The following is a 27,858-nucleotide window of genomic DNA, read 5'->3' as shown; positions in this document are numbered from 1 at the left end:
AGTGAAATCCACTTTTTTAAGGCTGGGCTTCTGTTGCAATATAACTTTTCAAAATATTTTCCAATTGACTGAAACTCCATTGCACAAAACGAGCATGTCATTAATCGTCGATTTAGAGTGGACTGCATTGCCCAGTGTGTGCATTGAGGAGCACATGTTCGTCTTTACTGGGGAGCAAGTTTGCACTCATGAATGTGGCAAAACATTCAAATCCGTAAGTGGGTGAACATTAAAGTCCTAGATGCTGCAAATCTCTATATCTGGATACGGAATGACTGAAAAAAGTTATGTCTCCAGTGTCAAAATGTGTGTAATGCACTAGTAATTCATTTCCTTTATTGACCAGTGAGGTAGCCATGTATGGAGGTGCTGTAGAGTGAAAATCAAGTTTCAAATGGCAGTGATCCCTGTGCCTGGATAGCTCAGTCGGTAGAGCATCAGACTTTTAATCTGAGGGTCCAGGGTTCAAGTCCCTGTTCAGGCGTACCTTTGCTTCTTTTACAATAAATTAAGCAGGAAATATGAATTGCTCATTCTAATATTTGCTATTTCTGATGGCATCGCAACCTTGGGCAATATGACTCTAAGGTAGTGGAGACCAGAGTTCTTGGGTGCTTTGCCAACATTTCAAGCCTGACTGTGCTTCTAAATAGCATGAAATAGCAATCTTTGTACAAAGTTTTAATATTGGGGAGACAGATTGGTCGAAAAAAAAAGCAGAGAGGCGCTGCTGAGATTCGAACTCAGGATTTCCTTTTTACTAGACAGGCGCTTTAACCAACTAAGCCACAGCACCTTTTTTGCATCTGGTCTCCTTTCCTTCCTCATGTAATCATTTAGAAGTGAAATCCACTTTTTTTTAAGGCTGGGCTTCTGTTGCAATATAACTTTTCAAAATGTTTTCCAATTGACTGAAACTCCATTGCACAAAACGAGCATGTCATTAATCGTCGATTTAGAGTGGACTGCATTGCCCAGTGTGTGCATTGAGGAGCACATGTTCGTCTTTAATGGGGAGCAAGTTTGCACTCATGAATGTGGCAAAACATTCAAATCCGTAAGTGGGTGAACATTAAAGTCCTAGATGCTGCAAATCTCTATATCTGGATACGGAATGACTGAAAAAAGTTATGTCTCCAGTGTCAAAATGTGTGTAATGCACTAGTAATTCATTTCCTTTATTGACCAGTGAGGTAGCCATGTATGGAGGTGCTGTAGAGTGAAAATCAAGTTTCAAATGGGCAGTGATCCCTGTGCCTGGATAGCTCAGTTGGTAGAGCATCAGACTTTTAATCTGAGGGTCCAGGGTTCAAGTCCCTGTTCAGGTGTACCTTTGCTTCTTTTACAAAAAATTAAGCAGGAAATATGAATTGCTCATTCTAATATGTGCTATTTCTGATGGCATCGCAACCTTGGGCAATATGACTCTAAGGTAGTGGAGTCCAGAGTTCTTGGATGCTTTGCCAACATTTCAAGCCTGACTGTGCTTCTAAATAGCATGAAATAGCAATCTTTGTACAAAGTTTTAATATTGGGGAGACAGATTGGTCGAAAAAAAAGCAGACAGGCGCTGCTGAGATTCGAACTCAGGATCTCCTGTTTACTAGACAGGCGCTTTAACCAATTAAGCCACAGCACCTTTTTTGCATCTGGTCTCCTTTCCTTCCTCATGTAATCATTTAGAAGTGAAATCCACTTTTTTAAGGCTGGGCTTCTGTTGCAATATAACTTTTCAAAATGTTTTCCAATTGACTGAAACTCCATTGCACAAAACGAGCATGTCATTAATCGTCGATTTGGAGTGGACTGCATTGCCCAGTGTGTGCATGGGAGCAAGTTTGCACTCATGAATGTGGCAAAACATTCAAATCCGTAAGTGGGTGAACATTAAAGTCCTAGATGCTGCAAATCTCTATATCTGGATACGGAATGACTGAAAAAAGTTATGTCTCCAGTGTCAAAATGTGTGTAATGCACTAGTAATTCATTTCCTTTATTGCCCAGTGAGGTAGCCATGTATGGAGGTGCTGTAGAGTGAAAATCAAGTTTCAAATGGGCAGTGATCCCTGTGCCTGGATAGCTCAGTCGGTAGAGCATCAGACTTTTAATCTGAGGGTCCAGGGTTCAAGTCCCTGTTCAGGTGTACCTTTGCTTCTTTTACAAAAAATTAAGCAGGAAATATGAATTGCTCATTCTAATATGTGCTATTTCTGATGGCATCGCAACCTTGGGCAATATGACTCTAAGGTAGTGGAGTCCAGAGTTCTTGGATGCTTTGCCAACATTTCAAGCCTGACTGTGCTTCTAAATAGCATGAAATAGCAATCTTTGTACAAAGTTTTAATATTGGGGAGACAGATTGGTCGAAAAAAAAGCAGACAGGCGCTGCTGAGATTCAAACTCAGGATCTCCTGTTTACTAGACAGGCGCTTTAACCAACTAAGCCGCAGCACCTTTTTTGCATCTGGTCTCCTTTCCTTCCTCATGTAATCATTTAGAAGTGAAATCCACTTTTTTAAGGCTGGGCTTCTGTTGCAATATAACTTTTCAAAATGTTTTCCAATTGACTGAAACTCCATTGCACAAAACGAGCATGTCATTAATCGTCGATTTAGAGTGGACTGCATTGCCCAGTGTGTGCATTGAGGAGCACATGTTCGTCTTTACTGGGGAGCAAGTTTGCACTCATGAATGTGGCAAAACATTCAAATCCGTAAGTGGGTGAACATTAAAGTCCTAGATGCTGCAAATCTCTATATCTGGATACGGAATGACTGAAAAAAGTTATGTCTCCAGTGTCAAAATGTGTGTAATGCACTAGTAATTCATTTCCTTTATTGACCAGTGAGGTAGCCATGTATGGAGGTGCTGTAGAGTGAAAATCAAGTTTCAAATGGGCAGTGATCCCTGTGCCTGGATAGCTCAGTCGGTAGAGCATCAGACTTTTAATCTGAGGGTCCAGGGTTCAAGTCCCTGTTCAGGCGTACCTTTGCTTCTTTTACAAAAAATTAAGCAGGAAATATGAATTGCTCATTCTAATATGTGCTATTTCTGATGGCATCGCAACCTTGGGCAATATGACTCTAAGGTAGTGGAGTCCAGAGTTCTTGGATGCTTTGCCAACATTTCAAGCCTGACTGTGCTTCTAAATAGCATGAAATAGCAATCTTTGTACAAAGTTTTAATATTGGGGAGACAGATTGGTCGAAAAAAAAGCAGACAGGCGCTGCTGAGATTCGAACTCAGGATCTCCTGTTTACTAGACAGGCGCTTTAACCAACTAAGCCACAGCACCTTTTTTGCATCTGGTCTCCTTTCCTTCCTCATGTAATCATTTAGAAGTGAAATCCACGTTTTTTAAGGCTAGGCTTCTGTTGCAATATAACTTTTCAAAATGTTTTCCAATTGACTGAAACTCCATTGCACAAAACGAGCATGTCATTAATCGTCGATTTAGAGTGGACTGCATTGCCCAGTGTGTGCATTGAGGAGCACATGTTCGTCTTTACTGGGGAGCAAGTTTGCACTCATGAATGTGGCAAAACATTCAAATCCGTAAGTGGGTGACCATTAAAGTCCTACATGCTGCAAATCTCTATATCTGGATACGGAATGACTGAAAAAAGTTATGTCTCCAGTGTCAAAATGTGTGTAATGCACTAGTAATTCATTTCCTTTATTGACCAGTGAGGTAGCCATGTATGGAGGTGCTGTAGAGTGAAAATCAAGTTTCAAATGGGTAGTAATCCCTGTGCCTGGATAGCTCAGTCGGTAGAGCATCAGACTTTTAATCTGAGGGTCCAGGGTTCAAGTCCCTGTTCAGGCGTACCTTTGCTTCTTTTACAAAAAATTAAGCAGGAAATATGAATTGCTCATTCTAATATGTGCTATTTCTGATGGCATCGCAACCTTGGGCAATATGACTCTAAGGTAGTGGAGTCCAGAGTTCTTGGATGCTTTGCCAACATTTCAAGCCTGACTGTGCTTCTAAATAGCATGAAATAGCAATCTTTGTACAAAGTTTTAATATTGGGGAGACAGATTGGTCGAAAAAAAAGCAGACAGGCGCTGCTGAGATTCGAACTCAGGATCTCCTGTTTACTAGACAGGCGCTTTAACCAACTCCCTTCGCCGAGGGGTGAGGGCAGGAGCCCCCCCAGCCCAGCAGAGGATCCAGGCTCCAGCGGGCATACGGACAGAGCCTGCCTGACCCTGTCCCATACAGCGCCTGACCTGCCCATGCCGGGCGCGGCGCGGCGCGAAACCGAGGCTGAGCCTCGATTACTCCAGCTGGTTCCGCCGGCAGGCGGATTCGCCGGCGGCCAGCACTAAGGCCATACAAAGGCCTGTTCCTGCGCCCCAGATCCCACCATTCCATCTCCCTTCGCCGAGGGGTGAGGGCAGGAGCCCCCCCAGCCCAGCAGAGGATCCAGGCTCCAGCGGGCATACGGACAGAGCCTGCCTGACCCTGTCCCATACAGCGCCTGACCTGCCCATGCCGGGCGCGGCGCGGCGCGAAACCGAGGCTGAGCCTCGATTACTCCAGCTGGTTCCGCCGTCAGGCGGATTCGCCGGCGGCCAGCACTAAGGCCATACAAAGGCCTGTTCCTGCGCCCCAGATCCCACCATTCCATCTCCCTTCGCCGAGGGGTGAGGGCAGGAGCCCCCCCAGCCCAGCAGAGGATCCAGGCTCCAGCGGGCATACGGACAGAGCCTGCCTGACCCTGTCCCATACAGCGCCTGACCTGCCCATGCCGGGCGCGGCGCGGCGCGAAACCGAGGCTGAGCCTCGATTACTCCAGCTGGTTCCGCCGGCAGGCGGATTCGCCGGCGGCCAGCACTAAGGCCATACAAAGGCCTGTTCCTGCGCCTGTTACGCGCATGGGAGCGCGGCGTGGCCACCCCCCCTGCACAATTTTTCTATTCTCTAACCGATAGACTACCACCTGGACAATGAAAAACGTACTCTTTTTTCAATCAACGAGGGCACCCACAAAGGCACTGTGCCTGTCCTCAGGCTGTCTACACCGTCGAGCCTAGAGCCAGGACCCTTGCCGTCCACCTACAGGGTAAGCATACTGCCCCCTCCTCCATATTCCATTCCCGACCTTCGAGCTAGAGCCCTGATCTAGCACCTCCCAACATTGCTAGGTCCAAGGTCCCACATGCTCCGTTGTGCTCTTGAACCGCAACAAAAATATTTCAATGCACAATCTATAGCCAACCAACCATACTCTTGCCCTGCTTTGCAATATGCTGTCACTTGATAATAGCACCGGCACCACGGTCACCTAGAGACCACTGTGATACTGTGTAGTGCCTTATGGTCGCCCAGTGACCACTGTGATACTGTGTAGTGCCTTATGGTCGCCCAGTGACCACTGTGATATTGTGTAGTGCCTTATGGTCGCCCAGTGACCACTGTGATATTGTGTAGTGCCTTATGGTCACCCAGAGACCACTGTGATATTGTGTAGTGCCTTATGGTCGCCCAGTGACCACTGTGATATTGTGTAGTGCCTTATGGTCGCCCAGTGACCACTGTGATATTGTGTAGTGCCTTATGGTCGCCCAGAGACCACTGTGATATTGTGTAGTGCCTTATGGTCACCCAGAGACCACTGTGATATTGTGTAGTGCCTTATGGTCGCCCAGAGACCACTGTGATATTGTGTAGTGCCTATGGTCGCCCAGAGACCATTGTATTGTAAACCACTCACCCACCAAACTAAGTACCAGTCACGCACAATGTCCAGCCTACTTAGCTTCTACTGCATCATGGCTATTGCTACATTTCCTGCTACTAGCAAGCTAAGCAGCTACACAGAAACCCCACTTTACTCACATGCACCTCTATCACATATATCACCAGATATTATTACTAACACTCATGCCTACACTGACTCTAAACACCAAACTCTGTTAGAACCACTAGTTTACACTTCCAAGCCTAGCTCCACCCACGATAGAAATAGCAAACTACGCGCTAGACTTAACAAACTCCATGAGACACCTAGACGACTCCTCCTTCCTACAAAATCTGAAATGAAACATCAAATTGGCAATACAGGCCACGCTTCTAACCAGACCCGAGCTTCAACGCTTACCCAAATATCTGTGCCCAAGACAAAATCCAGCGCGAAAAACACTCCTAATCCTACACATACCAAAGAGGAAACTAAGGAACATTCCTATAAAGGAGCACTTCTCAATGCCAGGTCACTAGTTGCACATGCCCTTGAGATAGCTGATCTAATCACTGAGAATAACCTGGACTTCATTGCTATAACTGAAACCTGGCTACACCAGGCATCAGGCCCTTCACTCATGCTAGCCATACCTGACGGCTACACTATATGTAGACAAGACCGAGAGGGCACCCGCGGAGGCGGAATTGCCATTATCTCTAAATCAAGCCTCTCACTAAGACTAGCCCCTGCACTAACGCTACAATCCTGTGAAGCCCTCACTGCTAAACTCCTTATAAATAATAATCAATCCCTAACTATTCACCTAATCTATAGACCTCCAGGCCCACTTGGGACCTTCGAAGAGGATCTACACAAGTTACTAACCCTCAATGCTAAAACCACCTCTCAATTGTTGTTATTAGGGGATTTTAACTTAGGATTCAATGACAAAACAGATGTGCATGCCGCGACTATTACCCAAGCTATTAACTCTCTAGGGTTCTCCCAAAAAGTCAACAACCCTACCCATACGAAAGGTAGAATATTAGATTGGGTCGCTGACTCTAACTGTACTACAGTCATCTCCTCTATCTCAGCTTTATCATGGTCTGACCACTCATTAGTGTCCTTTGACCTCCTAACCTCCCAACCATCCTCTACAGTCGTCCCCATGGCACCCTCATGCCCCACAAGAAACAAAAAGAATATGACAATAGATAATGTCATACCCGCTATTCTTCCAACCTTAAACGCCTTGCCTGACAATTTAGACCCCGGCACTTTAGTTCACGAGTATAACAAAATTATGACTGATACTCTGGACAAAATTGCCCCACTTAAAATGCGTACAAGTAAACCCAAAGCCCATCTAAATAAATGGTTCACGCCCGAACTCAAGGCTTTACGTCTCACCAAGAGAAAATATGAATCCAACTGGAAAATATGTGCAACTGCTGAGAACAAGGCTAACCTAATATCTATCTCCCGTCAATACAAAAACGCAGTCTGTCTGGCTAAGAAAAACTCATACAACGATCGTATCGCCAACTCCAAATCAAGCATGAAGGAACTCTTCTCCATCCTAAAGGAACTTGAGTCACCTATTGCCATACCAGACACCTGCACTAAAGATCAGACCTGGTGTTCTGACATCCAATATGCTCTAACTAATAAAATTACTACCCTCCAAAACAAAATTCAACTTAAAAAAGACTCGCTTAAACTCCCTACACTGTCACCACCTAAGGCGATCCACATGCCTCAACATACCAAATTCTCCTTCACCAAAACCTCCACACTCGAGATTGAAAAAATCATCCTCACCCTCAAACCATCCAACTGCAAAGGTGACATCTGCCCAGCACAGCTAATAAAAGACGCTGCCAGAGACCTATCACCATTTATCTCCAAACTTGTCAATGCATCTTTCTCCACAGGTATCATCCCAGCTAACCTAAAACAATCCTGGGTGCTCCCGTTGCTTAAAAAGCAAACTTTAGATCCTCTCATCCCCACCAATTACCGTCCAATCACCACAGTTCCGTTTCTGCTAAAGATCCTGGACAAAGTGGCCTATATACAGATTCAAAACTACCTTGAACTGCACAAACTACTAGGATCTAGACAATCTGGCTTCCGCCCACTACACGGAACGGAAACAGCCCTGATTGACTTAAAGGCCCAAATAGACGAACTGAGAGATCAGGGTAAGACAGCCCTCCTCCTCCTACTAGATCTCTCAGCTGCGTTTGATCTTGTGGACCACAAAGTCTTCTGCAAACACCTGGACGTTGCCGCTCACTTCTCCACCCAAGCCATCAGTTGGATAGAATCCTTTCTGAGTGAGAGAACTATGAGAGTCTTTTCCCCTTCGGCAGCAGCTGACCCTATACCCATTACTTGTGGTGTCCCTCAGGGATCCTGCGTCTCTCCGACCCTTTACAATATATTCACCAAACCTCTGTTCGATGATTTGGACAATCTCGGTATCACCTACACTAACTATGCAGATGATACACAGATTCTCTTCCCACTTTCTGGGGATCACAGTGAGGATGGGGAGTTGGTGAATAGAGTGTATCTCATCATTCAGGCATGGATGGCCACTCACGGTCTTTGCCTGAATGATGATAAGACAGAGTTGATCATTCTGGGCACACAAGCCAATATTAACAAATTGGGCCCAGATTACTCAGCCTTCAGCATAGACGGAAATGTCATTAAAGTCTCGAGGGAAGTAAAAACACTTGGTTTTTATCTCGACTCTACCCTGTCCTTCACTAAACAGGTAAACTCCTTAGCCTCCACCACTGCTTACACCTGTAAATTGATCAGAGCAGGCAAGCCCTTCCTGTCCAATACCAGCTGCCTAATTCTGGCTAGAGCCTTAATTCTTTCCCGACTTGATTACTGTAATGCCCTATACAGTAGCGCCAATAAAGCCACTACCCTAAGACTTCAAACTCTACAAAATAATGCTCTCAGAGCTGCATTAGGAATAAGAAAGAGGGAGCATATCTCCTCGACTAGGCGGCAACATAAATGGCTCTCTACTGAGAATAAAATCCAGCTAAAAATGATCTCATTAACCCATAAGGCCTTAAATAATGCTGCTCCTAGCTACTTGATGGACAAAATAAAAAGAAAAACTTCCAATAGACCCATGAGACTCGCCAACTCCAACTGTTTGGCAGTACCTAGATTCAGACTTGCCAAAATTGGTGGCGTTTGCTTCCCTGTGAAAGCTGCTAACCTGTGGAACGCCCTGCCACCTAACCTTAGAGCTGACCAACCCTTCCCCCATTTCAGAAGGAACCTTATCAAACACATTATCGCCAACAATGACTTAACACCCGAACACTCACAAGTGTAGTCCTGCCTAATGCACCCCGACGCGACATCAACCTTTATGTTTATTACTGCTAATCATGTATATTGTTAACTGTACATTCATGTAAATACGGCAACTCTTTATCTGTACATTCTAGTAATTTGTGTAATATGGCGTAATATTGTAAATTCATTTATATAACATTGTAACATTGTAAGCTTCGCATATACTTGTTGCTGCGCCCGGTAACCTAAGGGTCTGGTGCGCAATATAAATAAACAAACAAACAAACAAACAAACAAACAAACAAACTAAGCCACAGCACCTTTTTTGCATCTGGTCTCCTTTCCTTCCTCATGTAATCATTTAGAAGTGAAATCCACTTTTTTAAGGGTGGGCTTCTGTTGCAATATAACTTTTCAAAATGTTTTCCAATTGACTGAAACTCCATTGCACAAAACGAGCATGTCATTAATCGTCGATTTAGAGTGGACTGCATTGCCCAGTGTGTGCATTGAGGAGCACATGTTCGTCTTTACTGGGGAGCAAGTTTGCACTCATGAATGTGGCAAAACATTCAAATCCGTAAGTGGGTGAACATTAAAGTCCTAGATGCTGCAAATCTCTATATCTGGATACGGAATGACTGAAAAAAGTTATGTCTCCAGTGTCAAAATGTGTGTAATGCACTAGTAATTAATTTCCTTTATTGACCAGTGAGGTAGCCATGTATGGAGGTGCTGTAGAGTGAAAATCAAGTTTCAAATGGGCAGTGATCCCTGTGCCTGGATAGCTCAGTCGGTAGAGCATCAGACTTTTAATCTGAGGGTCCAGGGTTCAAGTCACTGTTCAGGTGTACCTTTGCTTCTTTTACAAAAAATTAAGCAGGAAATATGAATTGCTCATTCTAATATGTGCTATTTCTGATGGCATCGCAACCTTGGGGAATATGACTCTAAGGTAGTGGAGTCCAGAGTTCTTGGATGCTTTGCCAACATTTCAAGCCTGACTGTGCTTCTAAATAGCATGAAATAGCAATCTTTGTACAAAGTTTTAATATTGGGGAGACAGATTGGTCGAAAAAAAAGCAGACAGGCGCTGCTGAGATTCGAGCTCAGGATCTCCTGTTTACTAGACAGGCGCTTTAACCAACTAAGCCACAGCACCTTTTTTGCATCTGGTCTCCTTTCCTTCCTCATGTAATCATTTAGAAGTGAAATCCACTTTTTTAAGGCTGGGCTTCTGTTGCAATATAACTTTTCAAAATATTTTCCAATTGACTGAAACTCCATTGCACAAAAGGAGCATGTCATTAATCGTCGATTTAGAGTGGACTGCATTGCCCAGTGTGTGCATTGAGGAGCACATGTTCGTCTTTACTGGGGAGCAAGTTTGCACTCATGAATGTGGCAAAACATTCAAATCCGTAAGTGGGTGAACATTAAAGTCCTAGATGCTGCAAATCTCTATATCTGGATACGGAATGACTGAAAAAAGTTATGTCTCCAGTGTCAAAATGTGTGTAATGCACTAGTAATTCATTTCCTTTATTGACCAGTGAGGTAGCCATGTATGGAGGTGCTGTAGAGTGAAAATCAAGTTTCAAATGGGCAGTGATCCCTGTGCCTGGATAGCTCAGTCGGTAGAGCATCAGACTTTTAATCTGAGGGTCCAGGGTTCAAGTCCCTGTTCAGGCGTACCATTGCTTCTTTTACAAAAAATTAAGCAGGAAATATGAATTGCTCATTCTAATATGTGCTATTTCTGATGGCATCGCAACCTTGGGCAATATGACTCTAAGGTAGTGGAGTCCAGAGTTCTTGGATGCTTTGCCAACATTTCAAGCCTGACTGTGCTTCTAAATAGCATGAAATAGCAATCTTTGTACAAAGTTTTAATATTGGGGAGACAGATTGGTCGAAAAAAAAGCAGACAGGCGCTGCTGAGATTCGAACTCAGGATCTCCTGTTTACTAGACAGGCGCTTTAACCAACTAAGCCACAGCACCTTTTTTGCATCTGGTCTCCTTTCCTTCCTCATGTAATCATTTAGAAGTGAAATCCACTTTTTTAAGGCTGGGCTTCTGTTGCAATATAACTTTTCAAAATGTTTTCCAATTGACTGAAACTCCATTGCACAAAACGAGCATGTCATTAATCGTCGATTTAGAGTGGACTGCATTGCCCAGTGTGTGCATTGAGGAGCACATGTTCGTCTTTACTGGGGAGCAAGTTTGCACTCATGAATGTGGCAAAACATTCAAATCCGTAAGTGGGTGAACATTAAAGTCCTAGATGCTGCAAATCTCTATATCTGGATACGGAATGACTGAAAAAAGTTATGTCTCCAGTGTCAAAATGTGTGTAATGCACTAGTAATTCATTTCCTTTATTGCTCAGTGAGGTAGCCATGTATGGAGGTGCTGTAGAGTGAAAATCAAGTTTCAAATGGGCAGTAATCCCTGTGCCTGGATAGCTCAGTCGGTAGAGCATCAGACTTTTAATCTGAGGGTCCAGGGTTCAAGTCCCTGTTCAGGCGTACCATTGCTTCTTTTACAAAAAATTAAGCAGGAAATATGAATTGCTCATTCTAATATGTGCTATTTCTGATGGCATCGCAACCTTGGGCAATATGACTCTAAGGTATTGGAGTCCAGAGTTCTTGGATGCTTTGCCAACATTTCAAGCCTGACTGTGCTTCTAAATAGCATGAAATAGCAATCTTTGTACAAAGTTTTAATATTGGGGAGACAGATTGGTCGAAAAAAAAGCAGACAGGCGCTGCTGAGATTCGAACTCAGGATCTCCTGTTTACTAGACAGGCGCTTTAACCAACTAAGCCACAGCACCTTTTTTGCATCTGGTCTCCTTTCCGTCCTCATGTAATCATTTAGAAGTGAAATCCACTTTTTTAAGGCTGGGCTTCTGTTGCAATATAACTTTTCAAAATGTTTTCCAATTGACTGAAACTCCATTGCACAAAACGAGCATGTCATTAATCGTCGATTTAGAGTGGACTGCATTGCCCAGTGTGTGCATTGAGGAGCACATGTACGTCTTTACTGGTGAGCAAGTTTGCACTCATGAATGCGGCAAAACATTCAAATGCGTGGGCTGGATGACCATTAAAGTCCCACATGCTGCAAATCTCTATATCTGGATACGGAATGACTGAAAAAAGTTATGTCTCCAGTGTCAAAATGTGTGTAATGCACTAGTAATTCATTTCCTTTATTGACCAGTGAGGTAGCCATGTATGGAGGTGCTGTAGAGTGAAAATCAAGTTTCAAATGGCAGTGATCCCTGTGCCTGGATAGCTCAGTCGGTAGAGCATCAGACTTTTAATCTGAGGGTCCAGGGTTCAAGTCCCTGTTCAGGCGTACCTTTGCTTCTTTTACAATAAATTAAGCAGGAAATATGAATTGCTCATTCTAATATTTGCTATTTCTGATGGCATCGCAACCTTGGGCAATATGACTCTAAGGTAGTGGAGACCAGAGTTCTTGTGTGCTTTGCCAACATTTCAAGCCTGACTGTGCTTCTAAATAGCATGAAATAGCAATCTTTGTACAAAGTTTTAATATTGGGGAGACAGATTGGTCGAAAAAAAAAGCAGAGAGGCGCTGCTGAGATTCGAACTCAGGATCTCCTTTTTACTAGACAGGCGCTTTAACCAACTAAGCCACAGCACCTTTTTTGCATCTGGTCTCCTTTCCTTCCTCATGTAATCATTTAGAAGTGAAATCCACTTTTTTTTAAGGCTGGGCTTCTGTTGCAATATAACTTTTCAAAATGTTTTCCAATTGACTGAAACTCCATTGCACAAAACGAGCATGTCATTAATCGTCGATTTAGAGTGGACTGCATTGCCCAGTGTGTGCATTGAGGAGCACATGTTCGTCTTTAATGGGGAGCAAGTTTGCACTCATGAATGTGGCAAAACATTCAAATCCGTAAGTGGGTGAACATTAAAGTCCTAGATGCTGCAAATCTCTATATCTGGATACGGAATGACTGAAAAAAGTTATGTCTCCAGTGTCAAAATGTGTGTAATGCACTAGTAATTCATTTCCTTTATTGACCAGTGAGGTAGCCATGTATGGAGGTGCTGTAGAGTGAAAATCAAGTTTCAAATGGGCAGTGATCCCTGTGCCTGGATAGCTCAGTTGGTAGAGCATCAGACTTTTAAACTGAGGGTCCAGGGTTCAAGTCCCTGTTCAGGTGTACCTTTGCTTCTTTTACAAAAAATTAAGCAGGAAATATGAATTGCTCATTCTAATATGTGCTATTTCTGATGGCATCGCAACCTTGGGCAATATGACTCTAAGGTAGTGGAGTCCAGAGTTCTTGGATGCTTTGCCAACATTTCAAGCCTGACTGTGCTTCTAAATAGCATGAAATAGCAATCTTTGTACAAAGTTTTAATATTGGGGAGACAGATTGGTCGAAAAAAAAGCAGACAGGCGCTGCTGAGATTCGAACTCAGGATCTCCTGTTTACTAGACAGGCGCTTTAACCAATTAAGCCACAGCACCTTTTTTGCATCTGGTCTCCTTTCCTTCCTCATGTAATCATTTAGAAGTGAAATCCACTTTTTTAAGGCTGGGCTTCTGTTGCAATATAACTTTTCAAAATGTTTTCCAATTGACTGAAACTCCATTGCACAAAACGAGCATGTCATTAATCGTCGATTTGGAGTGGACTGCATTGCCCAGTGTGTGCATGGGAGCAAGTTTGCACTCATGAATGTGGCAAAACATTCAAATCCGTAAGTGGGTGAACATTAAAGTCCTAGATGCTGCAAATCTCTATATCTGGATACGGAATGACTGAAAAAAGTTATGTCTCCAGTGTCAAAATGTGTGTAATGCACTAGTAATTCATTTCCTCTATTGCCCAGTGAGGTAGCCATGTATGGAGGTGCTGTAGAGTGAAAATCAAGTTTCAAATGGGCAGTGATCCCTGTGCCTGGATAGCTCAGTCGGTAGAGCATCAGACTTTTAATCTGAGGGTCCAGGGTTCAAGTCCCTGTTCAGGCGTACCTTTGCTTCTTTTACAAAAAATTAAGCAGGAAATATGAATTGCTCATTCTAATATGTGCTATTTCTGATGGCATCGCAACCTTGGGCAATATGACTCTAAGGTAGTGGAGTCCAGAGTTCTTGGATGCTTTGCCAACATTTCAAGCCTGACTGTGCTTCTAAATAGCATGAAATAGCAATCTTTGTACAAAGTTTTAATATTGGGGAGACAGATTGGTCGAAAAAAAAGCAGACAGGCGCTGCTGAGATTCAAACTCAGGATCTCCTGTTTACTAGACAGGCGCTTTAACCAACTAAGCCGCAGCACCTTTTTTGCATCTGGTCTCCTTTCCTTCCTCATGTAATCATTTAGAAGTGAAATCCACTTTTTTAAGGCTGGGCTTCTGTTGCAATATAACTTTTCAAAATGTTTTCCAATTGACTGAAACTCCATTGCACAAAACGAGCATGTCATTAATCGTCGATTTAGAGTGGACTGCATTGCCCAGTGTGTGCATTGAGGAGCACATGTTCGTCTTTACTGGGGAGCAAGTTTGCACTCATGAATGTGGCAAAACATTCAAATCCGTAAGTGGGTGAACATTAAAGTCCTAGATGCTGCAAATCTCTATATCTGGATACGGAATGACTGAAAAAAGTTATGTCTCCAGTGTCAAAATGTGTGTAATGCACTAGTAATTCATTTCCTTTATTGACCAGTGAGGTAGCCATGTATGGAGGTGCTGTAGAGTGAAAATCAAGTTTCAAATGGGCAGTGATCCCTGTGCCTGGATAGCTCAGTCGGTAGAGCATCAGACTTTTAATCTGAGGGTCCAGGGTTCAAGTCCCTGTTCAGGCGTACCTTTGCTTCTTTTACAAAAAATTAAGCAGGAAATATGAATTGCTCATTCTAATATGTGCTATTTCTGATGGCATCGCAACCTTGGGCAATATGACTCTAAGGTAGTGGAGTCCAGAGTTCTTGGATGCTTTGCCAACATTTCAAGCCTGACTGTGCTTCTAAATAGCATGAAATAGCAATCTTTGTACAAAGTTTTAATATTGGGGAGACAGATTGGTCGAAAAAAAAGCAGACAGGCGCTGCTGAGATTCGAACTCAGGATCTCCTGTTTACTAGACAGGCGCTTTAACCAACTAAGCCACAGCACCTTTTTTGCATCTGGTCTCCTTTCCTTCCTCATGTAATCATTTAGAAGTGAAATCCACTTTTTTTAAGGCTAGGCTTCTGTTGCAATATAACTTTTCAAAATGTTTTCCAATTGACTGAAACTCCATTGCACAAAACGAGCATGTCATTAATCGTCGATTTAGAGTGGACTGCATTGCCCAGTGTGTGCATTGAGGAGCACATGTTCGTCTTTACTGGGGAGCAAGTTTGCACTCATGAATGTGGCAAAACATTCAAATCCGTAAGTGGGTGACCATTAAAGTCCTACATGCTGCAAATCTCTATATCTGGATACGGAATGACTGAAAAAAGTTATGTCTCCAGTGTCAAAATGTGTGTAATGCACTAGTAATTCATTTCCTTTATTGCCCAGTGAGGTAGCCATGTATGGAGGTGCTGTAGAGTGAAAATCAAGTTTCAAATGGGCAGTGATCCCTGTGCCTGGATAGCTCAGTCGGTAGAGCATCAGACTTTTAATCTGAGGGTCTAGGGTTCAAGTCCCTGTTCAGGCGTACCTTTGCTTCTTTTACAAAAAATTAAGCAGGAAATATGAATTGCTCATTCTAATATGTGCTATTTCTGATGGCATCGCAACCTTGGGCAATATGACTCTAAGGTAGTGGAGTCCAGAGTTCTTGGATGCTTTGCCAACATTTCAAGCCTGACTGTGCTTCTAAATAGCATGAAATAGCAATCTTTGTACAAAGTTTTAATATTGGGGAGACAGATTGGTCGAAAAAAAAGCAGACAGGCGCTGCTGAGATTCGAACTCAGGATCTCCTGTTTACTAGACAGGCGCTTTAACCAACTAAGCCGCAGCACCTTTTTTGCATCTGGTCTCCTTTCCTTCCTCATGTAATCATTTAGAAGTGAAATCCACTTTTTTAAGGCTGGGCTTCTGTTGCAATATAACTTTTCAAAATGTTTTCCAATTGACTGAAACTCCATTGCACAAAACGAGCATGTCATTAATCGTCGATTTAGAGTGGACTGCATTGCCCAGTGTGTGCATTGAGGAGCACATGTTCGTCTTTACTGGGGAGCAAGTTTGCACTCATGAATGTGGCAAAACATTCAAATCCGTAAGTGGGTGAACATTAAAGTCCTAGATGCTGCAAATCTCTATATCTGGATACGGAATGACTGAAAAAAGTTATGTCTCCAGTGTCAAAATGTGTGTAATGCACTAGTAATTCATTTCCTTTATTGACCAGTGAGGTAGCCATGTATGGAGGTGCTGTAGAGTGAAAATCAAGTTTCAAATGGGCAGTGATCCCTGTGCCTGGATAGCTCAGTCGGTAGAGCATCAGACTTTTAATCTGAGGGTCCAGGGTTCAAGTCCCTGTTCAGGCGTACCTTTGCTTCTTTTACAAAAAATTAAGCAGGAAATATGAATTGCTCATTCTAATATGTGCTATTTCTGATGGCATCGCAACCTTGGGCAATATGACTCTAAGGTAGTGGAGTCCAGAGTTCTTGGATGCTTTGCCAACATTTCAAGCCTGACTGTGCTTCTAAATAGCATGAAATAGCAATCTTTGTACAAAGTTTTAATATTGGGGAGACAGATTGGTCGAAAAAAAAGCAGACAGGCGCTGCTGAGATTCGAACTCAGGATCTCCTGTTTACTAGACAGGCGCTTTAACCAACTAAGCCGCAGCACCTTTTTTGCATCTGGTCTCCTTTCCTTCCTCATGTAATCATTTAGAAGTGAAATCCACTTTTTTAAGGCTGGGCTTCTGTTGCAATATAACTTTTCAAAATGTTTTCCAATTGACTGAAACTCCATTGCACAAAACGAGCATGTCATTAATCGTCGATTTAGAGTGGACTGCATTGCCCAGTGTGTGCATTGAGGAGCACATGTTCGTCTTTACTGGGGAGCAAGTTTGCACTCATGAATGTGGCAAAACATTCAAATCCGTAAGTGGGTGACCATTAAAGTCCTAGATGCTGCAAATCTCTATATCTGGATACGGAATGACTGAAAAAAGTTATGTCTCCAGTGTCAAAATGTGTGTAATGCACTAGTAATTCATTTCCTTTATTGACCAGTGAGGTAGCCATGTATGGAGGTGCTGTAGAGTGAAAATCAAGTTTCAAATGGGCAGTGATCCCTGTGCCTGGATAGCTAAGTCGGTAGAGCATCAGACTTTTAATCTGAGGGTCCAGGGTTCAAGTCACTGTTCAGGCGTACCTTTGCTTCTTTTACAAAAAATTAAGCAGGAAATATGAATTGCTCATTCTAATATGTGCTATTTCTGATGGCATCGCAACCTTGGGCAATATGACTCTAAGGTAGTGGAGTCCAGAGTTCTTGGATGCTTTGCCAACATTTCAAGCCTGACTGTGCTTCTAAATAGCATGAAATAGCAATCTTTGTACAAAGTTTTAACATTGGGGAGACAGATTGGTCGAAAAAAAAAGCAGACAGGCGCTGCTGAGATTCAAACTCAGGATCTCCTGTTTACTAGACAGGCGCTTTAACCAACTAAGCCACAGCACCTTTTTTGCATCTGGTCTCCTTTCCTTCCTCATGTAATCATTTAGAAGTGAAATCCACTTTTTTTATGGCTAGGCTTCTGTTGCAATATAACTTTTCAAAATGTTTTCCAATTGACTGAAACTCCATTGCACAAAACGAGCATGTCATTAATCGTCGATTTAGAGTGGACTGCATTGCCCAGTGTGTGCATTGAGGAGCACATGTTCGTCTTTACTGGGGAGCAAGTTTGCACTCATGAATGTGGCAAAACATTCAAATCCGTAAGTGGGTGACCATTAAAGTCCTACATGCTGCAAATCTCTATATCTGGATACGGAATGACTGAAAAAAGTTATGTCTCCAGTGTCAAAATGTGTGTAATGCACTAGTAATTCATTTCCTTTATTGACCAGTGAGGTAGCCATGTATGGAGGTGCTGTAGAGTGAAAATCAAGTTTCAAATGGGCAGTGATCCCTGTGCCTGGATAGCTCAGTCGGTAGAGCATCAGACTTTTAATCTGAGGGTCCAGGGTTCAAGTCCCTGTTCAGGCGTACCTTTGCTTCTTTTACAAAAAATTAAGCAGGAAATATGAATTGCTCATTCTAATATGTGCTATTTCTGATGGCATCGCAACCTTGGGCAATATGACTCTAAGGTAGTGGAGTCCAGAGTTCTTGGATGCTTTGCCAACATTTCAAGCCTGACTGTGCTTCTAAATAGCATGAAATAGCAATCTTTGTACAAAGTTTTAATATTGGGGAGACAGATTGGTCGAAAAAAAAGCAGACAGGCGCTGCTGAGATTTGAACTCAGGATCTCCTGTTTACTAGACAGGCGCTTTAACCAACTAAGCCGCAGCACCTTTTTTGCATCTGGTCTCCTTTCCTTCCTCATGTAATCATTTAGAAGTGAAATCCACTTTTTTAAGGCTGGGCTTCTGTTGCAATATAACTTTTCAAAATGTTTTCCAATTGACTGAAACTCCATTGCACAAAACAAGCATGTCATTAATCGTCGATTTAGAGTGGACTGCATTGCCCAGTGTGTGCATTGAGGAGCACATGTTCGTCTTTACTGGGGAGCAAGTTTGCACTCATGAATGTGGCAAAACATTCAAATCCGTAAGTGGGTGACCATTAAAGTCCTACATGCTGCAAATCTCTATATCTGGATACGGAATGACTGAAAAAAGTTATGTCTCCAGTGTCAAAATGTGTGTAATGCACTAGTAATTCATTTCCTTTATTGCCCAGTGAGGTAGCCATGTATGGAGGTGCTGTAGAGTGAAAATCAAGTTTCAAATGGGCAGTAATCCCTGTGCCTGGATAGCTCAGTCGGTAGAGCATCAGACTTTTAATCTGAGGGTCCAGGGTTCAAGTCCCTGTTCAGGCGTACCTTTGCTTCTTTTACAAAAAATTAAGCAGGAAATATGAATTGCTCATTCTAATATGTGCTATTTCTGATGGCATCGCAACCTTGGGCAATATGACTCTAAGGTAGTGGAGTCCAGAGTTCTTGGATGCTTTGCCAACATTTCAAGCCTGACTGTGCTTCTAAATAGCATGAAATAGCAATATTTGTACAAAGTTTTAATATTGGGGAGACAGATTGGTCGAAAAAAAAGCAGACAGGCGCTGCTGAGATTCGAACTCAGGATCTCCTGTTTACTAGACAGGCGCTTTAACCAACTAAGGCGCAGCACCTTTTTTGCATCTGGTCTCCTTTCCTTCCTCATGTAATCATTTAGAAGTGAAATCCACTTTTTTAAGGCTGGGCTTCTGTTGCAATATAACTTTTCAAAATGTTTTCCAATTGACTGAAACTCCATTGCACAAAACGAGCATGTCATTAATCGTCGATTTAGAGTGGACTGCATTGCCCAGTGTGTGCATTGAGGAGCACATGTTCGTCTTTACTGGGGAGCAAGTTTGCACTCATGAATGTGGCAAAACATTCAAATCCGTAAGTGGGTGACCATTAAAGTCCTACATGCTGCAAATCTCTATATCTGGATACGGAATGACTGAAAAAAGTTATGTCTCCAGTGTCAAAATGTGTGTAATGCACTAGTAATTCATTTCCTTTATTGACCAGTGAGGTAGCCATGTATGGAGGTGCTGTAGAGTGAAAATCAAGTTTCAAATGGGCAGTGATCCCTGTGCCTGGATAGCTCAGTCGGTAGAGCATCAGACTTTTAATCTGAGGGTCCAGGGTTCAAGTCCCTGTTCAGGCGTACCTTTGCTTCTTTTACAAAAAATTAAGCAGGAAATATGAATTGCTCATTCTAATATGTGCTATTTCTGATGGCATCGCAACCTTGGGCAATATGACTCTAAGGTAGTGGAGTCCAGAGTTCTTGGATGCTTTGCCAACATTTCAAGCCTGACTGTGCTTCTAAATAGCATGAAATAGCAATCTTTGTACAAAGTTTTAATATTGGGGAGACAGATTGGTCGAAAAAAAAGCAGACAGGCGCTGGTGAGATTCGAACTCAGGATCTCCTGTTTAGTAGACAGGCGCTTTAACCAACTAAGCCACAGCACCTTTTTTGCATCTGGTCTCCTTTCCTTCCTCATGTAATCATTTAGAAGTGAAATCCACTTTTTTAAGGCTGGGCTTCTGTTGCAATATAACTTTTCAAAATGTTTTCCAATTGACTGAAACTCCATTGCACAAAACGAGCATGTCAGTAATCGACGATTTAGAGTGGACTGCATTGCCCAGTGTGTGCATTGAGGAGCACATGTACGTCTTTACTGGTGAGGAAGTTTGCACTCATGAATGCGGCAAAACATTCAAATGCGTGTGCTGGATGACCATTAAAGTCCTACATGCTGCAAATCTCTATATCTGGATACGGAATGACTGAAAAAAGTTATGTCTCCAGTGTCAAAATGTGTGTAATGCACTAGTAATTCATTTCCTTTATTGACCAGTGAGGTAGCCATGTATGGAGGTGCTGTAGAGTGAAAATCAAGTTTCAGATGGCAGTGATCCCTGTGCCTAGATAGCTCAGTCGGTAGAGCATCAGACTTTTAATCTGAGGGTCCAGGGTTCAAGTCCCTGTTCAGGCGTACCTTTGCTTCTTTTACAATAAATTAAGCAGGAAATATGAATTGCTCATTCTAATATTTGCTATTTCTGATGGCATCGCAACCTTGGGCAATATGACTCTAAGGTAGTGGAGACCAGAGTTCTTGGGTGCTTTGCCAACATTTCAAGCCTGACTGTGCTTCTAAATAGCATGAAATAGCAATCTTTGTACAAAGTTTTAATATTGGGGAGACAGATTGGTCGAAAAAAAAAGCAGAGAGGCGCTGCTGAGATTCGAACTCAGGATCTCCTTTTTACTAGACAGGCGCTTTAACCAACTAAGCCACAGCACCTTTTTTGCATCTGGTCTCCTTTCCTTCCTCATGTAATCATTTAGAAGTGAAATCCACTTTTTTTTAAGGCTGGGCTTCTGTTGCAATATAACTTTTCAAAATGTTTTCCAATTGACTGAAACTCCATTGCACAAAACGAGCATGTCATTAATCGTCGATTTAGAGTGGACTGCATTGCCCAGTGTGTGCATTGAGGAGCACATGTTCGTCTTTAATGGGGAGCAAGTTTGCACTCATGAATGTGGCAAAACATTCAAATCCGTAAGTGGGTGAACATTAAAGTCCTAGATGCTGCAAATCTCTATATCTGGATACGGAATGACTGAAAAAAGTTATGTCTCCAGTGTCAAAATGTGTGTAATGCACTAGTAATTCATTTCCTTTATTGACCAGTGAGGTAGCCATGTATGGAGGTGCTGTAGAGTGAAAATCAAGTTTCAAATGGCCAGTGATCCCTGTGCCTGGATAGCTCAGTTGGTAGAGCATCAGACTTTTAATCTGAGGGTCCAGGGTTCAAGTCCCTGTTCAGGTGTACCTTTGCTTCTTTTACAAAAAATTAAGCAGGAAATATGAATTGCTCATTCTAATATGTGCTATTTCTGATGGCATCGCAACCTTGGGCAATATGACTCTAAGGTAGTGGAGTCCAGAGTTCTTGGATGCTTTGCCAACATTTCAAGCCTGACTGTGCTTCTAAATAGCATGAAATAGCAATCTTTGTACAAAGTTTTAATATTGGGGAGACAGATTGGTCGAAAAAAAAGCAGACAGGCGCTGCTGAGATTCGAACTCAGGATCTCCTGTTTACTAGACAGGCGCTTTAACCAACTAAGCCACAGCACCTTTTTTGCATCTGGTCTCCTTTCCTTCCTCATGTAATCATTTAGAAGTGAAATCCACTTTTTTAAGGCTGGGCTTCTGTTGCAATATAACTTTTCAAAATGTTTTCCAATTGACTGAAACTCCATTGCACAAAACGAGCATGTCATTAATCGTCGATTTGGAGTGGACTGCATTGCCCAGTGTGTGCATGGGAGCAAGTTTGCACTCATGAATGTGGCAAAACATTCAAATCCGTAAGTGGGTGAACATTAAAGTCCTAGATGCTGCAAATCTCTATATCTGGATACGGAATGACTGAAAAAAAGTTATGTCTCCAGTGTCAAAATGTGTGTAATGCACTAGTAATTCATTTCCTTTATTGACCAGTGAGGTAGCCATGTATGGAGGGGCTGTAGAGTGAAAATCAAGTTTCAAACGGGCAGTGATCCCTGTGCCTGGATAGCTCAGTCGGTAGAGCATCAGACTTTTAATCTGAGGGTCCAGGGTTCAAGTCCCTGTTCAGGCGTACCTTTGCTTCTTTTACAAAAAATTAAGCAGGAAATATGAATTGCTCATTCTAATATGTGCTATTTCTGATGGCATCGCAACCTTGGGCAATATGACTCTAAGGTAGTGGAGTCCAGAGTTCTTGGATGCTTTGCCAACATTTCAAGCCTGACTGTGCTTCTAAATAGCATGAAATAGCAATCTTTGTACAAAGTTTTAACATTGGGGAGACAGATTGGTCGAAAAAAAAGCAGACAGGCGCTGCTGAGATTCAAACTCAGGATCTCCTGTTTACTAGACAGGCGCTTTAACCAACTAAGCCACAGCACCTTTTTTGCATCTGGTCTCCTTTCCTTCCTCATGTAATCATTTAGAAGTGAAATCCACTTTTTTTAAGGCTAGGCTTCTGTTGCAATATAACTTTTCAAAATGTTTTCCAATTGACTGAAACTCCATTGCACAAAACGAGCATGTCATTAATCGTCGATTTAGAGTGGACTGCATTGCCCAGTGTGTGCATTGAGGAGCACATGTTCGTCTTTACTGGGGAGCAAGTTTGCACTCATGAATGTGGCAAAACATTCAAATCCGTAAGTGGGTGACCATTAAAGTCCTACATGCTGCAAATCTCTATATCTGGATATGGAATGACTGAAAAAAGTTATGTCTCCAGTGTCAAAATGTGTGTAATGCACTAGTAATTCATTTCCTTTATTGACCAGTGAGGTAGCCATGTATGGAGGTGCTGTAGAGTGAAAATCAAGTTTCAAATGGGCAGTGATCCCTGTGCCTGGATAGCTCAGTCGGTAGAGCATCAGACTTTTAATCTGAGGGTCCAGGGTTCAAGTCCCTGTTCAGGCGTACCTTTGCTTCTTTTACAAAAAATTAAGCAGGAAATATGAATTGCTCATTCTAATATGTGCTATTTCTGATGGCATCGCAACCTTGGGCAATATGACTCTAAGGTAGTGGAGTCCAGAGTTCTTGGATGCTTTGCCAACATTTCAAGCCTGACTGTGCTTCTAAATAGCATGAAATAGCAATCTTTGTACAAAGTTTTAATATTGGGGAGACAGATTGGTCGAAAAAAAAGCAGACAGGCGCTGCTGAGATTTGAACTCAGGATCTCCTGTTTACTAGACAGGCGCTTTAACCAACTAAGCCGCAGCACCTTTTTTGCATCTGGTCTCCTTTCCTTCCTCATGTAATCATTTAGAAGTGAAATACACTTTTTTAAGGCTGGGCTTCTGTTGCAATATAACTTTTCAAAATGTTTTCCAATTGACTGAAACTCCATTGCACAAAACGAGCATGTCATTAATCGTCGATTTAGAGTGGACTGCATTGCCCAGTGTGTGCATTGAGGAGCACATGTTCGTCTTTACTGGGGAGCAAGTTTGCACTCATGAATGTGGCAAAACATTCAAATCCGTAAGTGGGTGAACATTAAAGTCCTAGATGCTGCAAATCTCTATATCTGGATACGGAATGACTGAAAAAAGTTATGTCTCCAGTGTCAAAATGTGTGTAATGCACTAGTAATTCATTTCCTTTATTGACCAGTGAGGTAGCCATGTATGGAGGTGCTGTAGAGTGAAAATCAAGTTTCAAATGGGCAGTAATCCCTGTGCCTGGATAGCTCAGTCGGTAGAGCATCAGACTTTTAATCTGAGGGTCCAGGGTTCAAGTCCCTGTTCAGGCGTACCTTTGCTTCTTTTACAAAAAATTAAGCAGGAAATATGAATTGCTCATTCTAATATGTGCTATTTCTGATGGCATCGCAACCTTGGGCAATATGACTCTAAGGTAGTGGAGTCCAGAGTTCTTGGATGCTTTGCCAACATTTCAAGCCTGACTGTGCTTCTAAATAGCATGAAATAGCAATCTTTGTACAAAGTTTTAATATTGGGGAGACAGATTGGTCGAAAAAAAAGCAGACAGGCGCTGCTGAGATTCGAACTCAGGATCTCCTGTTTACTAGACAGGCGCTTTAACCAACTAAGCCGCAGCACCTTTTTTGCATCTGGTCTCCTTTCCTTCCTCATGTAATCATGTAGAAGTGAAATCCACTTTTTTAAGGCTGGGCTTCTGTTGCAATATAACTTTTCAAAATGTTTTCCAATTGACTGAAACTCCATTGCACAAAACGAGCATGTCAGTAATCGACGATTTAGAGTGGACTGCATTGCCCAGTGTGTGCATTGAGGAGCACATGTACGTCTTTACTGGTGAGCAAGTTTGCACTCATGAATGCGGCAAAACATTCAAATGCGTGGGCTGGATGACCATTAAAGTCCTACATGCTGCAAATCTCTATATCTGGATACGGAATGACTGAAAAAAGTTATGTCTCCAGTGTCAAAATGTGTGTAATGCACTAGTAATTCATTTCCTTTATTGACCAGTGAGGTAGCCATGTATGGAGGTGCTGTAGAGTGAAAATCAAGTTTCAAATGGCAGTGATCCCTGTGCCTGGATAGCTCAGTCGGTAGAGCATCAGACTTTTAATCTGAGGGTCCAGGGTTCAAGTCCCTGTTCAGGCGTACCTTTGCTTCTTTTACAATAAATTAAGCAGGAAATATGAATTGCTCATTCTAATATTTGCTATTTCTGATGGCATCGCAACCTTGGGCAATATGACTCTAAGGTAGTGGAGACCAGAGTTCTTGGGTGCTTTGCCAACATTTCAAGCCTGACTGTGCTTCTAAATAGCATGAAATAGCAATCTTTGTACAAAGTTTTAATATTGGGGAGACAGATTGGTCGGAAAAAAAAGCAGAGGGGGCTGCTGAGATTCAAACTCAGGATCTCCTTTTTACTAGACAGGCGCTTTAACCAACTAAGCCACAGCACCTTTTTTGCATCTGGTCTCCTTTCCTTCCTCATGTAATCATTTAGAAGTGAAATCCACTTTTTTTTAAGGCTGGGCTTCTGTTGCAATATAACTTTTCAAAATGTTTTCCAATTGACTGAAACTCCATTGCACAAAACGAGCATGTCATTAATCGTCGATTTAGAGTGGACTGCATTGCCCAGTGTGTGCATTGAGGAGCACATGTTCGTCTTTAATGGGGAGCAAGTTTGCACTCATGAATGTGGCAAAACATTCAAATCCGTAAGTGGGTGAACATTAAAGTCCTAGATGCTGCAAATCTCTATATCTGGATACGGAATGACTGAAAAAAGTTATGTCTCCAGTGTCAAAATGTGTGTAATGCACTAGTAATTCATTTCCTTTATTGACCAGTGAGGTAGCCATGTATGGAGGTGCTGTAGAGTGAAAATCAAGTTTCAAATGGGCAGTGATCCCTGTGCCTGGATAGCTCAGTTGGTAGAGCATCAGACTTTTAATCTGAGGGTCCAGGGTTCAAGTCCCTGTTCAGGCGTACCTTTGCTTCTTTTACAAAAAATTAAGCAGGAAATATGAATTGCTCATTCTAATATGTGCTATTTCTGATGGCATCGCAACCTTGGGCAATATGACTCTAAGGTAGTGGAGTCCAGAGTTCTTGGATGCTTTGCCAACATTTCAAGCCTGACTGTGCTTCTAAATAGCATGAAATAGCAATCTTTGTACAAAGTTTTAATATTGGGGAGACAGATTGGTCGAAAAAAAAGCAGACAGGCGCCGCTGAGATTCAAACTCAGGATCTCCTGTTTACTAGACAGGCGCTTTAACCAACTAAGCCGCAGCACCTTTTTTGCATCTGGTCTCCTTTCCTTCCTCATGTAATCATTTAGAAGTGAAATCCACTTTTTTAAGGCTGGGCTTCTGTTGCAATATAACTTTTCAAAATGTTTTCCAATTGACTGAAACTCCATTGCACAAAACGAGCATGTCATTAATCGTCGATTTAGAGTGGACTGCATTGCCCAGTGTGTGCATTGAGGAGCACATGTTCGTCTTTACTGGGGAGCAAGTTTGCACTCATGAATGTGGCAAAACATTCAAATCCGTAAGTGGGTGAACATTAAAGTCCTAGATGCTGCAAATCTCTATATCTGGATACGGAATGTCTGAAAAAAGTTATGTCTCCAGTGTCAAAATGTGTGTAATGCACTAGTAATTCATTTCCTTTATTGACCAGTGAGGTAGCCATGTATGGAGGTACTGTAGAGTGAAAATCAAGTTTCAAATGGGCAGTGATCCCTGTGCCTGGATAGCTCAGTCGGTAGAGCATCAGACTTTTAATCTGAGGGTCCAGGGTTCAAGTCACTGTTCAGGCGTACCTTTGCTTCTTTTACAAAAAATTAAGCAGGAAATATGAATTGCTCATTCTAATATGTGCTATTTCTGATGGCATCGCAACCTTGGGCAATATGACTCTAAGGTAGTGGAGTCCAGAGTTCTTGGAGGCTTTGCCAACATTTCAAGCCTGACTGTGCTTCTAAATAGCATGAAATAGCAATCTTTGTACAAAGTTTTAACATTGGGGAGACAGATTGGTCGAAAAAAAAGCAGACAGGCGCTGCTGAGATTCAAACTCAGGATCTCCTGTTTACTAGACAGGCGCTTTAACCAACTAAGCCACAGCACCTTTTTTGCATCTGGTCTCCTTTCCTTCCTCATGTAATCATTTAGAAGTGAAATCCACTTTTTTTAAGGCTAGGCTTCTGTTGCAATATAACTTTTCAAAATGTTTTCCAATTGACTGAAACTCCATTGCACAAAACGAGCATGTCAGTAATCGTCGATTTAGAGTGGACTGCATTGCCCAGTGTGTGCATTGAGGAGCACATGTTCGTCTTTACTGGGGAGCAAGTTTGCACTCATGAATGTGGCAAAACATTCAAATCCGTAAGTGGGTGACCATTAAAGTCCTACATGCTGCAAATCTCTATATCTGGATACGGAATGACTGAAAAAAGTTATGTCTCCAGTGTCAAAATGTGTGTAATGCACTAGTAATTCATTTCCTTTATTGACCAGTGAGGTAGCCATGTATGGAGGTGCTGTAGAGTGAAAATCAAGTTTCAAATGGGCAGTGATCCCTGTGCCTGGATAGCTCAGTCGGTAGAGCATCAGACTTTTAATCTGAGGGTCCAGGGTTCAAGTCCCTGTTCAGGCGTACCTTTGCTTCTTTTACAAAAAATTAAGCAGGAAATATGAATTGCTCATTCTAATATGTGCTATTTCTGATGGCATCGCAACCTTGGGCAATATGACTCTAAGGTAGTGGAGTCCAGAGTTCTTGGATGCTTTGCCAACATTTCAAGCCTGACTGTGCTTCTAAATAGCATGAAATAGCAATCTTTGTACAAAGTTTTAATATTGGGGAGACAGATTGGTCGAAAAAAAAGCAGACAGGCGCTGCTGAGATTTGAACTCAGGATCTCCTGTTTACTAGACAGGCGCTTTAACCAACTAAGCCGCAGCACCTTTTTTGCATCTGGTCTCCTTTCCTTCCTCATGTAATCATTTAGAAG

General features: G+C 42.4%; 19 non-coding genes across 19 annotated transcripts; 18 read left to right on the top strand and 1 right to left on the bottom strand.

The window, feature by feature from the left end:
* The first annotated feature begins 411 nt into the window (after positions 1–411).
* Positions 412–484, top strand: TRNAK-UUU (transfer RNA lysine (anticodon UUU)). Its single transcript has one exon. It is a non-coding gene; the product is annotated as a tRNA-Lys (tRNA).
* Positions 485–2,911: 2,427 nt separating this feature from the next.
* Positions 2,912–2,984, top strand: TRNAK-UUU (transfer RNA lysine (anticodon UUU)). Its single transcript has one exon. It is a non-coding gene; the product is annotated as a tRNA-Lys (tRNA).
* Positions 2,985–3,753: 769 nt separating this feature from the next.
* Positions 3,754–3,826, top strand: TRNAK-UUU (transfer RNA lysine (anticodon UUU)). Its single transcript has one exon. It is a non-coding gene; the product is annotated as a tRNA-Lys (tRNA).
* Positions 3,827–10,645: 6,819 nt separating this feature from the next.
* TRNAK-UUU (transfer RNA lysine (anticodon UUU)) lies at positions 10,646–10,718 on the top strand. Its single transcript has one exon. It is a non-coding gene; the product is annotated as a tRNA-Lys (tRNA).
* A 768-nt stretch (positions 10,719–11,486) lies between these two features.
* On the top strand, positions 11,487–11,559 carry TRNAK-UUU (transfer RNA lysine (anticodon UUU)). The gene has a single exon. It is a non-coding gene; the product is annotated as a tRNA-Lys (tRNA).
* A 768-nt stretch (positions 11,560–12,327) lies between these two features.
* TRNAK-UUU (transfer RNA lysine (anticodon UUU)) lies at positions 12,328–12,400 on the top strand. Its single transcript has one exon. It is a non-coding gene; the product is annotated as a tRNA-Lys (tRNA).
* Positions 12,401–13,986: 1,586 nt separating this feature from the next.
* Positions 13,987–14,059, top strand: TRNAK-UUU (transfer RNA lysine (anticodon UUU)). Its single transcript has one exon. It is a non-coding gene; the product is annotated as a tRNA-Lys (tRNA).
* A 768-nt stretch (positions 14,060–14,827) lies between these two features.
* On the top strand, positions 14,828–14,900 carry TRNAK-UUU (transfer RNA lysine (anticodon UUU)). The gene has a single exon. It is a non-coding gene; the product is annotated as a tRNA-Lys (tRNA).
* Positions 14,901–16,510: 1,610 nt separating this feature from the next.
* Positions 16,511–16,583, top strand: TRNAK-UUU (transfer RNA lysine (anticodon UUU)). Its single transcript has one exon. It is a non-coding gene; the product is annotated as a tRNA-Lys (tRNA).
* A 1,611-nt stretch (positions 16,584–18,194) lies between these two features.
* Positions 18,195–18,267, top strand: TRNAK-UUU (transfer RNA lysine (anticodon UUU)). Its single transcript has one exon. It is a non-coding gene; the product is annotated as a tRNA-Lys (tRNA).
* Positions 18,268–19,035: 768 nt separating this feature from the next.
* TRNAK-UUU (transfer RNA lysine (anticodon UUU)) lies at positions 19,036–19,108 on the top strand. Its single transcript has one exon. It is a non-coding gene; the product is annotated as a tRNA-Lys (tRNA).
* A 768-nt stretch (positions 19,109–19,876) lies between these two features.
* On the top strand, positions 19,877–19,949 carry TRNAK-UUU (transfer RNA lysine (anticodon UUU)). Its single transcript has one exon. It is a non-coding gene; the product is annotated as a tRNA-Lys (tRNA).
* A 237-nt stretch (positions 19,950–20,186) lies between these two features.
* Positions 20,187–20,260, bottom strand: TRNAS-ACU (transfer RNA serine (anticodon ACU)). The gene has a single exon. It is a non-coding gene; the product is annotated as a tRNA-Ser (tRNA).
* A 2,117-nt stretch (positions 20,261–22,377) lies between these two features.
* Positions 22,378–22,450, top strand: TRNAK-UUU (transfer RNA lysine (anticodon UUU)). The gene has a single exon. It is a non-coding gene; the product is annotated as a tRNA-Lys (tRNA).
* Positions 22,451–23,219: 769 nt separating this feature from the next.
* Positions 23,220–23,292, top strand: TRNAK-UUU (transfer RNA lysine (anticodon UUU)). Its single transcript has one exon. It is a non-coding gene; the product is annotated as a tRNA-Lys (tRNA).
* A 768-nt stretch (positions 23,293–24,060) lies between these two features.
* On the top strand, positions 24,061–24,133 carry TRNAK-UUU (transfer RNA lysine (anticodon UUU)). The gene has a single exon. It is a non-coding gene; the product is annotated as a tRNA-Lys (tRNA).
* A 768-nt stretch (positions 24,134–24,901) lies between these two features.
* On the top strand, positions 24,902–24,974 carry TRNAK-UUU (transfer RNA lysine (anticodon UUU)). The gene has a single exon. It is a non-coding gene; the product is annotated as a tRNA-Lys (tRNA).
* A 770-nt stretch (positions 24,975–25,744) lies between these two features.
* TRNAK-UUU (transfer RNA lysine (anticodon UUU)) lies at positions 25,745–25,817 on the top strand. Its single transcript has one exon. It is a non-coding gene; the product is annotated as a tRNA-Lys (tRNA).
* Positions 25,818–27,427: 1,610 nt separating this feature from the next.
* Positions 27,428–27,500, top strand: TRNAK-UUU (transfer RNA lysine (anticodon UUU)). The gene has a single exon. It is a non-coding gene; the product is annotated as a tRNA-Lys (tRNA).
* Positions 27,501–27,858: the final 358 nt, after the last annotated feature.

This window comes from Ambystoma mexicanum, unplaced genomic scaffold (genome assembly GCF_040938575.1).
Source record: "Ambystoma mexicanum isolate Mex_15411 unplaced genomic scaffold, UKY_AmexF1_1 Mex_scaf1, whole genome shotgun sequence".
NCBI lineage: Eukaryota > Metazoa > Chordata > Amphibia > Caudata > Ambystomatidae > Ambystoma > Ambystoma mexicanum.
Note: the sequence above shows the minus strand (reverse complement) of the source record. Positions and strands in the feature narration are given on the sequence as shown.